The following is a 13,072-nucleotide window of genomic DNA, read 5'->3' as shown; positions in this document are numbered from 1 at the left end:
TGAAAAGTGCTGACAAAGCAGTCTACTCTACAAAGAAAATCCACAAGAGAAACCTGATGCCTGAAGCAGACCAAATGCAGGAAAAAAAATAGTACAGATGATTCACACAATAGACAAGGAACCAGAATCATGCATTCAAACCTGTTTGGTTGTCCAAGACTTCAGCATGATTCAGACACACTTAGGATCCTACCCACACTATGAAACAGAATCATGTTTAACTATATCATGGTACAACAATGTTGCAATAAAGTCCTTCAACAGAGCAGTTATTGCGGTGTTGACTGGGAGACATTCAAGACTTAACATTAAATGTTTTGGGGCTATTTCGGGGGGGATGGGGGGGGGGAGTATTCCAGACACACTCTTCCAAGTTCATCAACCGCCAGATGGTGGGAATTTTACACATTTTGCTTTAGACATAAAAAGGCAGAGTTTGAAGTAAACCTTTGAAATCAAACTGCAGTATGCTACTTTTCACATTTAAAAAAATGCTACCCTTACAATAATTTATAAAAGGCCATACCATATCCATTTTGCCATACCAGCTTCAGTAATATTTAGCCCCACAGCAATATTTTAAAAGCATGTCGTCTTAAATCTCTGCATTACTAGTTTGCAGCATTGTGGAAATAAGGTGTTTAAAAATAGACAGAAGTTCAATGACTACATGAAGGTCTCAAAAACACAACCTTTACAAGACTCTTGACTTTGTTAAGCAGTCATTAACAATGTTTAAAGAGGGTTTTTTCTATAATGCCATCTTTAAGGAAAGTTTAATGCTAATATTACAAACAAAATCCATGATTCTGTAAGTTACTTCATGCAGACAGACCTCTGCCCACATGCAGAGCCCTAATGACTTCAAGGTGGTCTCCTCTATGGAGTTAACTGAAGGCCAAAATCATTTCCATAGTGCATGCATTAAGCACAACACAGGTGCTACACTTTGGTGAAATGCTTGTCAAACACACTATATCTATTACCCCCCTTCAGGTGTTTCTATAGCAATTTCCAAATATGTTTTTCCTTACAGAAGGACTCCAGCAGCAGGAGGAGTCTGCAGAGAAAGACTTCACATTGTAGTGAAAGGTTTCAGAGTAACAGCCGTGTTAGTCTGTATTCGCAAAAAGAAAAGGAGTACTTGTGGCACCTTAGAGACTAACCAATTTATTTGAGCATGAGCTTTCGTGAGCTACAGCTCACTTCATCGGACGCATACTGTATGCATCCGATGAAGTGAGCTGTAGCTCACGAAAGCTCATGCTCAAATAAATTGGTTAGTCTCTAAGGTGCCACAAGTACTCCTTTTCTTATTGTAGTGAAAAAAATCCATCCATCAAATTTATAAATTGATTACAATCCAGGGAGTAATGCAGCTACTCAGCCTGTATACAGACAACTGAACTATTAGTTTTCACATCGCTGTCAAAATTAACTGGCAATTTCCCCCCCAAACAGAAGTCAAGCCTTATGAGTAGTGAAGTTAGCAAGTACACCCACAGAACAGTTTCACATTAATATTAGCAGTCTTTATAAAAAAAAAGATAAAACCACCACACAGACCTCCAAAAAGATACCCTCATCTTCCCACAGAGCATACACAGTAACCTGCAGTTCAATCTCAGTAAATACTAAGGAGAAGTAGTCTATTTACATAGGGAAGGCAGCTGATCAGAAGACCAAATTCACTGTACCAACTCAGAAAAAGAACCTGTTTCACTTACAAGCAGCATATTTGTGTCCCTCCCCCGTAAAATACTCTACACTACATTTTAATATTTGCTTGGGATCTTAGGACCCAGTTTTGCTAACCACAATGTGGTGCCATGGCACCAGGTAAAAGTAGCTAAAATTGACACATTTTTTTCCATAAGCTTTGGCAGGAAGTGAATAAACTTAACCGAGAAAAATACTCCCAAACATAAATTCTTGATAGACACAATGGACTAGCTAAAACATATTACAGTTTGAATTCTCTCAAACAGCTCCATATTTGACCAGCAACTGCATAACGTACAGACATCCATGGATCTCTCTCACCAACTTTCTCGTGAGTAGTGTTTGGTTGGTTAATCTTAGGGATCTATTTGCTTTATACACCCATAAGATCTCTTAAATAGATTGTGTTTCCATTTTGAAGTGGTACATTGGTTGATCCCAAATGTTTGTTTCATTCAAACCGGGTGGTGTAGACTGCCTAATTTCTTCTTCTTATTTAATACTAGAAATCAGGACAAGGATGTAACCTGTAATGGAGAATGTGATATTTCCAACATTGCAGTTTAGACACACTTCATGTTAGGAGCAATGGATGATACAGTCCTTCTCAAAGGAAAGATTCAACTTCTGGGTTACACCTGGGTAGCAGGTTTTTGGTTTTTTTCTGCTGAGAATAAATGCAATAGCTTTAATTAAATGGTTCAGAAATCTTCTGAAATCAAAGTTAAATTAAGTAGTTCTATAGCTGTAGCCACAGAAATTCTCAAACTGGCCAAAGCTCCAGGTCATGCCCTCTCTGCCAATGACTAAAAGGTCTGGTTCTGCCTCCTGAGCTGGATACAGGCTGAAAATCCACTTTAAAGAATCCTTATACTTACCTGCTCAGAAACATTTGTCATGTGGTTTTAATGGCCTTGGGAAATCTAGAGTACAATTTACGATGATGTGGCCTCAAGTCTGATTTCCCTAAGAGAAGCAACAATCTTCACGAATCCCAAGATGTTTCTCCATATGCTAAGTATTACTGATCCAAAAATGGACAAGCACCCCAGACTTCAAAATCAATACTGAGGCTTGCTTTGTGTGTGTCTGTGGACGCATCTACACTAGTATTTTCTTTGGAAATTTCCCTTGCACTATTACTGGTGCAGCTCATCAAAGGTAGGAGAACTAGTGTAGGCAGGCTCACATTTTCTACTCCTACGTCATCTAATGCTATTCTAATAAATTCTAGAAGACAATAGTAAAAAAACATTTGAGCCCACTTAGTATGCTAGAAGTGCTACCACCATTCCTACTACTGATACAGCTGCAGTACTGGTAGTGCAAAAAAATGCTAGTGTGTGGACCAGGTTTTGTGGGATAATCACTAGTAAGATTAGTGTCAAGGGATCAAAAACAGTGTGAAACACTATCTCTAGCTCCCATATGCAGTGAATGTTGTAGAGGAGGAAATTAATCACAGCACATTGGTGAACTTATTAAAGCTCTGACATATGTTGCTTAATTGTAAAGCAATACTAGTTAACTCCAAGACCAAATGCATTGTCTTCATCATCAAAAGATATTGCAGGAATATGTGGTCAGGGTGCCCATACTGAAGGACCAGAATTAAGATCTTCAATCATCATTCATGTCTGGTGAGTGAGGAGGTAAAAAGAGTACACTAGTCACCTCATTTTCAAGGCACAAGATATTCTAATCATATCATTACAAATTATGGTTTTTAAATTAAAGATACTATACATCTTTGAATGTCATTCAACATGCATTTAGATAGTGAATTATCCCATGTGTCCTAAGCTAGTCAGACTGGACTTCCTAGGGGTAATATATGGTACCTTTTAGAGAAAGCAGCACAAGTTAAAGTTATAGACATAGTGAAATAGTGTCAGACATGACTAAGAACTATTTTGAAGATGTAATCTATTCTTAATTTATGAATATTTAGTTAAAGATAAAACTCAGTTTTTGGATTTGTATTCTGGGTCAAGTTATTTCTAGAGCTTAGCCCATAGTTGGGCTAAACTAGATTTCCTTTGGCACAACTTGAGGAGAAAGATGTAGATAATCTTCCTCCACTAGAACTGGGTGCTGCATTAATTCAGGAAAGAATGAACTACTGCTGAGGTCCAAGAAACGTGTGTTGACAAATGAGTTTCCAAGCTCCAAGTGATTATGTTTCTAAACAGCACTGCTTCTGGCAATTCTGGGCCTGAAGTTTGTTCTAATGGCATTGCTGGCACCTTTGGATAAAACATTTGCTTTTTAAACACCCAACCTAGACACTGTCAGTGCTTCTCAAAAGAGGAGTATTGTAATGCTTACATAAAATAAGTTCACTGGTCCATACTATGGTTGCCACACTAAATCCTTGCGTACAGCAGTACTGGAATTTAAACACCTTACAAAATTTAGATGGATACATAAAAGGATATTTCTGGGAAAGCATGATTTCTGTGAGCATCTGACAGTACATAAGAACTCTTCAAGATCACTTCTTGTTGTTCAAAGCACAATTTACTGGTAGGCAAGTAATTATTGGTGTAAAGACAAAAAAAAAAAAAAAAAAAAAAAAGGACACAGACCAAGATAAACTCACAGAAAATGAAAGAAAAGCTTACTTGTCACACTGGAAAACTTGAGCAATTATTTTGTGCAATTGTAAGACTGAAGCAAAGGAAACAGAAAGAATGCACTGCTGTTTTATTGAATGCTAAATTCAAAACCCAAATTTTATTTATAAACATGTTCCATAAATACACTCATGAAGAGCCACCGTATCTCTGAGGATTCTAGAATCAAAAGCTGCTTCTTCTAGACTTCCCATAGGGATAAGAAGCTATACTGTTGTTAAATTATAAGTAACATTCATAAGAATACATATATTTTGTATACTCCATACCACTCAGTGACTAGATTTTAACTTTATTAAACGGCATCAAATGATACAAAATGTATGAGGCTAATAATGTAGGTAGGTAGGTGGCAGAAACACTTAAGTAACACCTTATAGTTCACTGAAATCATATAGTGGAAGCGCAAGTTCACAAATGTCTTGTGTAATCAACCCCCTCCCAAATCTTTGTAAGATCAGGAGTTCAACAGAGGATTTTCCCCAAACATAGGAAGACAGTTTCCCTAAGGAATGACAGGTTTAGTAGTAGAAGGGAGGTAACCACCAGCAGGGAGCTTCAATCCTGACAACTTTAAGATCTCTCCAGGCCTGAAGTCCTATAACATCCTTCTTTCCTACTTTCAATCAGCCTGCCTTGGAGATGTCAGCAAGCCATGTCTCTGAAAGCTCTGCTTCTGTCAGTAACCCTAAGGGACAGAGTTTGCCACCAGTTAAGTAGGAGTTTCTTAACTGCAAGCTCAATAAATCAGGGACAGACTGTACTAACATTTCACAACATGCATGCTGTGATGCAGCATATTTACAGGCCTGATTCTTTAAATCAGACCCTTAAAAGAACACCACAGACTCCACACCTATTCAATCTTTGGTCTTACTTTTCAAGCCTCTACGAGGATCTCTTCTTTCTGTATCATTTGTCGTCCTCATTTAAGACATTTTGGGAAACAACTTGCAAGAAAAGTCTCGTACAAATTAGGTATCCAATCCCAAGGGATTCAGACCACTGAATTCCCCACTATTGGGACTTCCAGGGTATTTCTCAAGATCCGATCACACAGCTCAGTGTTTAGTAGGGATGCTTCTTCATTCCTCACCTTTATAACTATGACCACTTCTGTTTATTGAAATAATGGTTTTGAAAGCAAGGCAAGGGCAGTCAATGTTTAGAGAGAACTGGAACCAGACTGGGGCCGTGAAGAGCACAAAAAGCTATTCATAAATAAGATTTAACTTAATCACCTTAAAAAAAATTGCAACAATTACTTTTAACTTGGTTAAATATGTACTAAAATAGTGGTTCTCAACCAGGGATTCAGGGCCCCCTGGGGGGCTGTGAGCAGGTTTCGGGGGGGTGGGGTGTCACCGAACAGGGCCAGCATTACACTTGCTGGGCCCCAGAGTAGAAAGCTGAACCCCACCACCCAGAATGGAAGCCAAAGCCTGAGCAATATAACTTTGCAGGAGCCCAGGCAATTGCCTTTCTTGCTACCTCCTAACACCAGCCCTTGCTTTTATATGCAGAAAACCAGTTATTGTGGCACAAGTAGGCCCTGGAGTTTAACAGTACGTTGGGGAGGGGGCCCTCAGAAAGAAAAAGGTTGAGAACCCCTGTAGTAAAATATACTAAAAGACATGTTATATATTAACTAAGTCCACAATTAACTGTATCACAGCTATTATACTGACACTTCCCTGCAGATGCTCCAGTCTGATTTGTTTAAGCAAAAATTCTATTGTTTTTTAAATTTAGTTCACAAACATGGGAAAGAAGTGTTTAAAAAGTTAGTAATGTATTCCTTATAGTGAAATGTACTAATGAGAACATTACATTTAGTTTTCCTTTAGAGAACCACAATGGGACCATGACAAAATACTGACAAGCTCTTACAAACACATTATGGGTGAGGTAATACCTTTCATTGGACCAACTTCTGTTGGTGAAAGAGAGAGACTTTCAAGCCACACAGAGCTCTTCTTCAAGTCTGGAAAAGGTACTCTCATTTCACGGCCATGCAAGGTACAACAGATTGTTTAGTATAAGTACTTAGCACATATTACAGGCATGGCCAAACTGTGGCTCCTGAGCTGCATGCAGCTCTTTTACTGTTAAAGTGCACCTCCTGGAGCCCCCCCATGTACTCTCCCCCCCATTCTCCACCTACAACACTGGGCAGGGGGGGAGCTAGGGGCTTTAGCCCAGTGGGGGGACATCAGAGAAGAAGCCCCTCACCCTGGTAGACGCCACCCCATGGGGTAGGTTGTGCATGTCTTGCGGCTCTTGAACTTCTGAAGATTATTGTATGCGGCTCGGAGGGTCTGTAAATTTGGCCATTCCTGACATATTGTAAGGGACCATTCAAGGTATCCGATGAAGTGAGCTGTAGCTCATGAAAGCTTATGCTCAAACAAATTTGTTAGTCTCTAAGGTGCCACAAGTCCTCCTTTTCTTTTTGTGCATTCAAGGTAAAATGGCCCTTGCACACCTTTGCACATATAGGACAAAAAGGGGGGGGGTTAGTGGGTTACAGTTCCATTTTGCATTTTGATGTGACAAAAGTTGGTACAATAAAATTCATCTCACCCACCTTGTCTCTCTAATAATCCTGGGACCAACAAGGCTACAACTGCACTGCATACTAATGTATTATTAAATTTTGGAGCACACGTCTCCAAAACAAACTGAATGAAAAAAATATGTTCAGATTTAGTAACAGTACTGTATGGAAGGTTTATATCTGGATTAGAAAATGAAATGGAAGAAGATAAGAAAAGGAAATTCTCCTTCTGTATTGGGAAAAATATAGGCAGAGGTGCCTTGTTACAGTATAAATAAAACTAGAAACAGACAAGAATGGGAAGATATAATTTTATTTTTGGGTGGAAAAAACAAGAAAACTACTACTATTTTATATATCTGTGAATAAAATATTTTTATAAAATTATTTGACTCAAATCCTGTGTGTACTACAGTTGAAACCATTTCAGGGATAACATTTCTCTTTGTAGCTAACAGCATAGTTTAGTCACATCTAAAAACCTCTTGTCCACACACTATTTAAAGAAACTGTGGTAGAACTACCTGCCCAGCTACAAAACTGCTTAGAATTGCTGAAACGTTCCCAAAGTCTCCCCTGTATCTTTCTTTTGTGATCTCAATAAGATTCCACGGGAACATTCAGTCTTCAAATTTGCATTGATAAAGTTTGAGAAGTTCTTTAAACAAAGTATATTTAAGAGGTTTCTCAACATTAACATACTAGAGTTGAGATTTATTTTGTTTTATTTAATGACAGGTTTAGAGTAGCTGCCGTGTTAGTCTGTATCCGCAAAAAGAACAGGAGTACCTGTGGCACCTTAGAGACCAACAAATTTATTAGAGCATAAGCTTTTGTGGGCTATAGCCACTTCATCGGATGCATAGAATGGAACATATAGTAAGAAGATTGTGTGTGTATATATATACACATACATACACAGACACACACACACACACACACACGGTGGAAGTTGCCATACAAACTGTAAGAGGCTAATTCATTAAGAAAAGGAGTACTTGTGTCACCTTAGAGACTAACTCCTTTTCTTTTTGCGAATACAAACTAACACGGCTGCTACTCTGAAAATAATTCATTAAGATGAGCTATTATCAGCAGGAGAAAAAAACTTTTTTTAGTGACAATTAAGGTGGCCCATTTAGACGTTGACAAGAAGGTGTGAGGATACTTAACACAGGGAAATAGATTCAATATGTATAATGACCCAGCCACTCCCAGTCTCTATTCAAACCCAAGTTAATGGTATCTAGTTTGCCTATTAATTCAAGCTCAGCAGTTTCTCGTTGGACTCTGTTTTTGAAGCGTTTCTGTTGCAAAATTGCCACCCTTAAATCTTTTACTGAGTGGCCAGAGAGGTTGAAGTGTTCTCCTACCAGTTTTTGAATGTTATGATTCCTGATGTCTGATTTGCGTCCATTTCTTCTTTTGCGTAGAGACTGTCCGGTTTGGCCAATGTACATGGCAGAGGGGCATTGCTGGCACATGATGGCATATATCACATTGGTAGATGTGCAGGTGAACGAGCCTCTGATAATGTGACTAATGTGATTAGGTCCTATGATGGTGTCACTTGAATAAATATGTGGACAGAGTTGGCATCAGGCTTTGTTGCAAGGATAGGTTCCTGGGTTAGTGTTCCAAAAACTACCTGGGCAGGTAGTTCTTTCACAGTTTCTTTAAATAGTGTGTGGACAAGAGGTTTTTGGAACACTAACCCAGGAACTTATCCTTGCAACAAAGCGTGATGCCAACTCTATCCACATATTTATTCAAGTGACACCATCATAGGACCTAATCACATTAGTCACGCCATCAGGGGCTCGTTCACTTGCACATCTAGCAATGCGATATATGCCATCGTGTGCCAGCAATGCCCCTCTGCCATGTACGTTGGCCAAACTGGACAGTCTCTACGCAAAAGAAGAAATGGATGCAAATCAGACATCAGGAATCATAACATTCAAAAACTGGTAGGAGAACACTTAAATCTTTTACTTAGTGGCCAGAGAGGTTGAAGGGTGGCAATTTTGCAACAGAAACACTTCAAAAACAGACTCCAACGAGAAACTGCTGAGCTTAAATTAACAGGCAAATTAGATACCATTAACTTGGGTTTGAATAGAGACTGGGAGTGGCTGGGTCATTACACATATTGAATTTATTTCCCCATGTTAAGTATCCTCACACCTTCTTGTCAACTGTCTAAATGGGCTATCTTGATTATCACTACAAAAGTTTTTCTTCTCCTGCTGATAACAGCTCATCTTAATGAATTAGCCTCTTACAGTTTGTATGGCAACTTCCACCTTCTGTGTGTGTACGTGTGTGTGTGTACGTGTGTGTATATATATTTATTTTCTTACTATATGTTCCATTCTACGCATCTGATGAAGTGGGCTGTAGCCCACAAAAGCTTATGCTCTAATAAATTTGTTAGTCTCTAAAGTGCCACAAGTATGCCTGTTTTTTGTTTTATTCAAATTATTACTGTATTACCCTCATTTTCCCCACTTGGCAGATTACAAGACATCTTAATGGACAAGTGTCTGAAACAGTGAAATTTGGTTTTATTTTTAAGTTACGTGTTTTTTCCAACACCAAGATACACAGCCTTTAATTAAAATACTGGGCTTTTCAAAGGAGCCTAAGAGTTAGGAAAAAGTGGGCACCCTGGTCTCTTAGGTTCCTTTGAAAATCCCAGTGTGAGTGTAAGGTCTATATCCAAAACTTAGGTTGATCTAGCTATGTCACTCAGTGTGAAAAATTCTCACACTAGAGACACATAGTTGAGCTGTCCTGAGCTCAGGAATAGACATCACTAGATCGACAGAAGAATTATTATTCTGTTAACCTGGCTACAGCCTCTCAAGGGGGTGGATTAACTACAGCAACAGAAAAACCCCTTCTGTTGCGGTAGCAAGTGTCTATGCTATGGTGCTATAGCAGCTCATCTGCAGCGCTGTAGCATCAGTAGTGTAGACATACACTGAGAGTCACTAGATCTACATCATTACCTATATAGGCCAGAGCATATTTGTAGTCAGTTTCCATTGTGGATGTATAGACTTCCTTCAGATCCATACTGCTCCTATTTAAGTAGTTGCTACACAGAAACAATATAGGGAAAGCAGGTAAACTGACTGGCTTGTAACAGCCGGGATAAAATTCCATCAAGCAAGGGGTGGAGGCAGCGCAGAAGCACACCCCTTATTACATGGGTTCATCCAGTCTGTTCTGGTGTTGGACTCTCAGGCTGTCAAACCCTTGCAGCTGCACAGGAACAGACCAAATTGCGAAAGATTGCTACGGCCGACTGTTCGACTAAGCGTTGAAGTAGTAGTTAACTGACCACTGTTTGTATTGTTAGTTTTAAAGCATAAAATGAGTCTTCTGTAAGCTGTAGTACCACTTTGCATTTACACAGGGCTTTAAAAAGTTAATCATAACCATCTGAGCTAGATATGGTATTATACCCATCTGAGAAAAGGGACCGTTGCTCAGGGACATACAGTAAGTCAATAGTAGCAAACCCAGGATTGAAACGCAGGGGTCCCAGATGTGCTTGAAAATGAACAAAGATTTTCAAATCAGTAGGTCACAGGTGGCATTCAAAGAACAAAAATATTAGGCTGGTGACAGGTTTTGCTTCTCATACCTGTATAGACCTGAAATATTTGTCCCATTCCTTGCTTCCCCTCCTTCCCCAAAAGGTGCATGTTTCTGCTATAACATTAGACATTCAGGTTTCATCTCATCCCACCACAACCCTCAATCTACCAATATGCACCTCTGTGCTGTAATTTCATGTCACAAATGCAAAAATGCTGCATACAGCAATTTATGTTAAAGAACGTCTGATATTAGCAACGGTAAAGTTAAACAACAGATGAGAATCTAGTCAGCAGGAAAGGAGGAGATATGCTGCACACACATGCTATGTCCCCATGTAATACACTACACGTTTCACAACTGGACTACAACTGCAAACAGATTAGGATGTGGAATGTAGGTTGAATCAGAATTGGCATTCAATTAAATTTTGAATAGTTTTATAAACCCAGGAGTAAGAAGAGCATAATGTTGGATTTCACACTACTCTGAGTCCTTGTCAACACTAGGTGACTCTTCATATATAATGAATACATATCAAAAATACATAAAGCACACAAAAAGTTTTCAGGACAGTAAAATAAACCAATTTTGTTTGTGATCCAACCCTTAAGCACTCGTTACGGTAGGGAAGAGGGGAAAAACTAAGTCAAGTCATGTTAAAACTTTGCTAAAGGTTAAAATCTTACCTGCTCTACCAATCAGTTTGATTAAAACTGAACATTGTTAAAGTCCAATTTCATTGCTGATGTTTACTTTTTGCACTAACCTTGGACAATGAAAATAAACTAGCAGGTTTCACTTGCCAGTTTTCATGTACTAGCACAATACTTCAGTATCTGAACTCAAACAACTGCAAGGGAGATTTTAAATCTCAACAAAACCTGACTTTTGTATATTTCATGAACATATTCAATATTTCTAACATTACTTAGCTTTGTAAAAAAAAATCTTATAACTCGCAAGTATAAATTTTAAATTCCTGCACTAAAAAGTGATTGACCCACATAATCAAAACTTTAAAGATACATTGTAAGTATTCTATTGTCCAATTATTTTTTTTTAGCTTCCAGCATTCAAACACAGAGTTTGGAAAATTTACCAGCTATACAAAAGACAGCTAAACCAAACCACTGTAAGTGAGAGAACTCAAATTAACACTCAGTATACCATTAGTTTACAGTGGTATTTATTAAAAAACCAACAAAAGTGTATATATTTGAATACAAGATCAATTACTAAAATGCAGGATTAATGTTGCAACTGTTTTTTTTTTTTTTTAGTAAAAAACATTGTGAAATGATAAATAGCAAGAATTAACTTTAATTAGTTGTGACTCATTCTCATACAAGCGTGTGTTTAATTTGTTTGACAGTATCTAACAAGTTGTTGATCAGTAAACTCACTTAAAGATGACATGTGGTCCACAGGTTAATAAGGCTCAGTGTTCATACGGCAGGGATTCAGAAATTATTTGTCAGAAGGGTTAAAAATACTCTTAAATTTTTAATGTAATCTGTCCAATAAAGAAATACAATCTAGTAGGACTGGAGATGAAAAACTGTTCACACTCTTGAATCTCTCCCTTCAAAGAGTTATTTAGTCAAAGTATTTTCCAGCATCAAAACTTCAGCTTTAGAAAGCAGGAATGGTGGACAGTGATCTGCTTCAGCTTTCCCCATTGTTAGAAAAATACCCTCCAGGATCATACTTTTGATTAGGAAATTAATTCAAGGTTCGGTTAAATACAAAAAAGTAGGGTGTAGGACTACTTACCTACATTAGACTTTGTAATACAGTTAATATGGTCAGATAAGACATAGTATACAAATACAGAGTAGTATCACTTACAAGGAATGTAGGGCTACTTAATGATAGCGAAAAGGAGTATATCAAGCCGTAAGTTACATATCAAAAGAGAAATACCATACAATTCCTGAAGAAACAAAAATTTAAGGTTTTCTCTGTCTAAAATGTTGAGTTCTGATTTTAGTGGGTCAAGTTTTTTTGCTATGCAAAGAATAAGTTTGCATCTGTAAAACCACAGGGATGGATCATATTGCAATTAAGTCTAATGTACTCTCCAAAATAAACTTATAACAATCGCCAGCCGTACATGGTTCCATTTATGCCATATGGCCGAAGCCAAACAGCACAGATAACACTCAACAGACATGGGGTCTCCTAACCCACAGGCAGCAGGAGGAAAAGCAAGATGAAGCAGAAACTTCTCTCCAGGGGCGATGGGGCCACCCGCCCTCCTCCCCCCACGAGCTCGCATGCTACTTCCAGGCCCCCATCACAGCCTCCAGCTGGTTCTCCAGGAGCCCGCTCCAGGCCCTGGGGTTCCCGTACCCTACGGGCCTCAAACCCAAGCCCCCACTGACCTCTCAAGGCTCCGCGCTCTCGTTCCCCATCTCCAGAGCTCCTCCCTCCCCTGCCCGACCCAGGCGCTAGGCCCCCTTCTCCCCGGCCTCACGGCCTGAAAATGGCGGAGGAGCCACACCGCCCGGCCACACTGCACCGCCCCAGGCGGCCCGTCACTTAG

At 39.0% G+C, this 13,072-nt stretch overlaps 1 protein-coding gene across 7 annotated transcripts in view; it reads right to left on the bottom strand.

The window, feature by feature from the left end:
• The window catches only part of WDR33 (WD repeat domain 33), a 104,287-nt gene that overhangs the window by 90,941 nt on the left and 274 nt on the right, over positions 1-13,072 (bottom strand). Inside the window, exon 1 of one of the 7 annotated variants that reach the window (XM_037909063.2) lies at positions 12,912-13,070. The exons of the other annotated variants lie outside the window; for them this stretch is intronic. The gene's annotated coding sequence lies outside the window, so the exon portion shown is untranslated. Of the gene's footprint in view, positions 1-12,911; positions 13,071-13,072 lie in introns of those variants that run through there. 7 annotated transcript variants of the gene reach the window in all.

The sequence above is a fragment of the Chelonia mydas genome, chromosome 9 (genome assembly GCF_015237465.2).
Source record: "Chelonia mydas isolate rCheMyd1 chromosome 9, rCheMyd1.pri.v2, whole genome shotgun sequence".
Classification (NCBI taxonomy): Eukaryota; Metazoa; Chordata; order Testudines; family Cheloniidae; genus Chelonia; species Chelonia mydas.
This window is presented reverse-complemented; position numbering and strand designations above follow the sequence as displayed.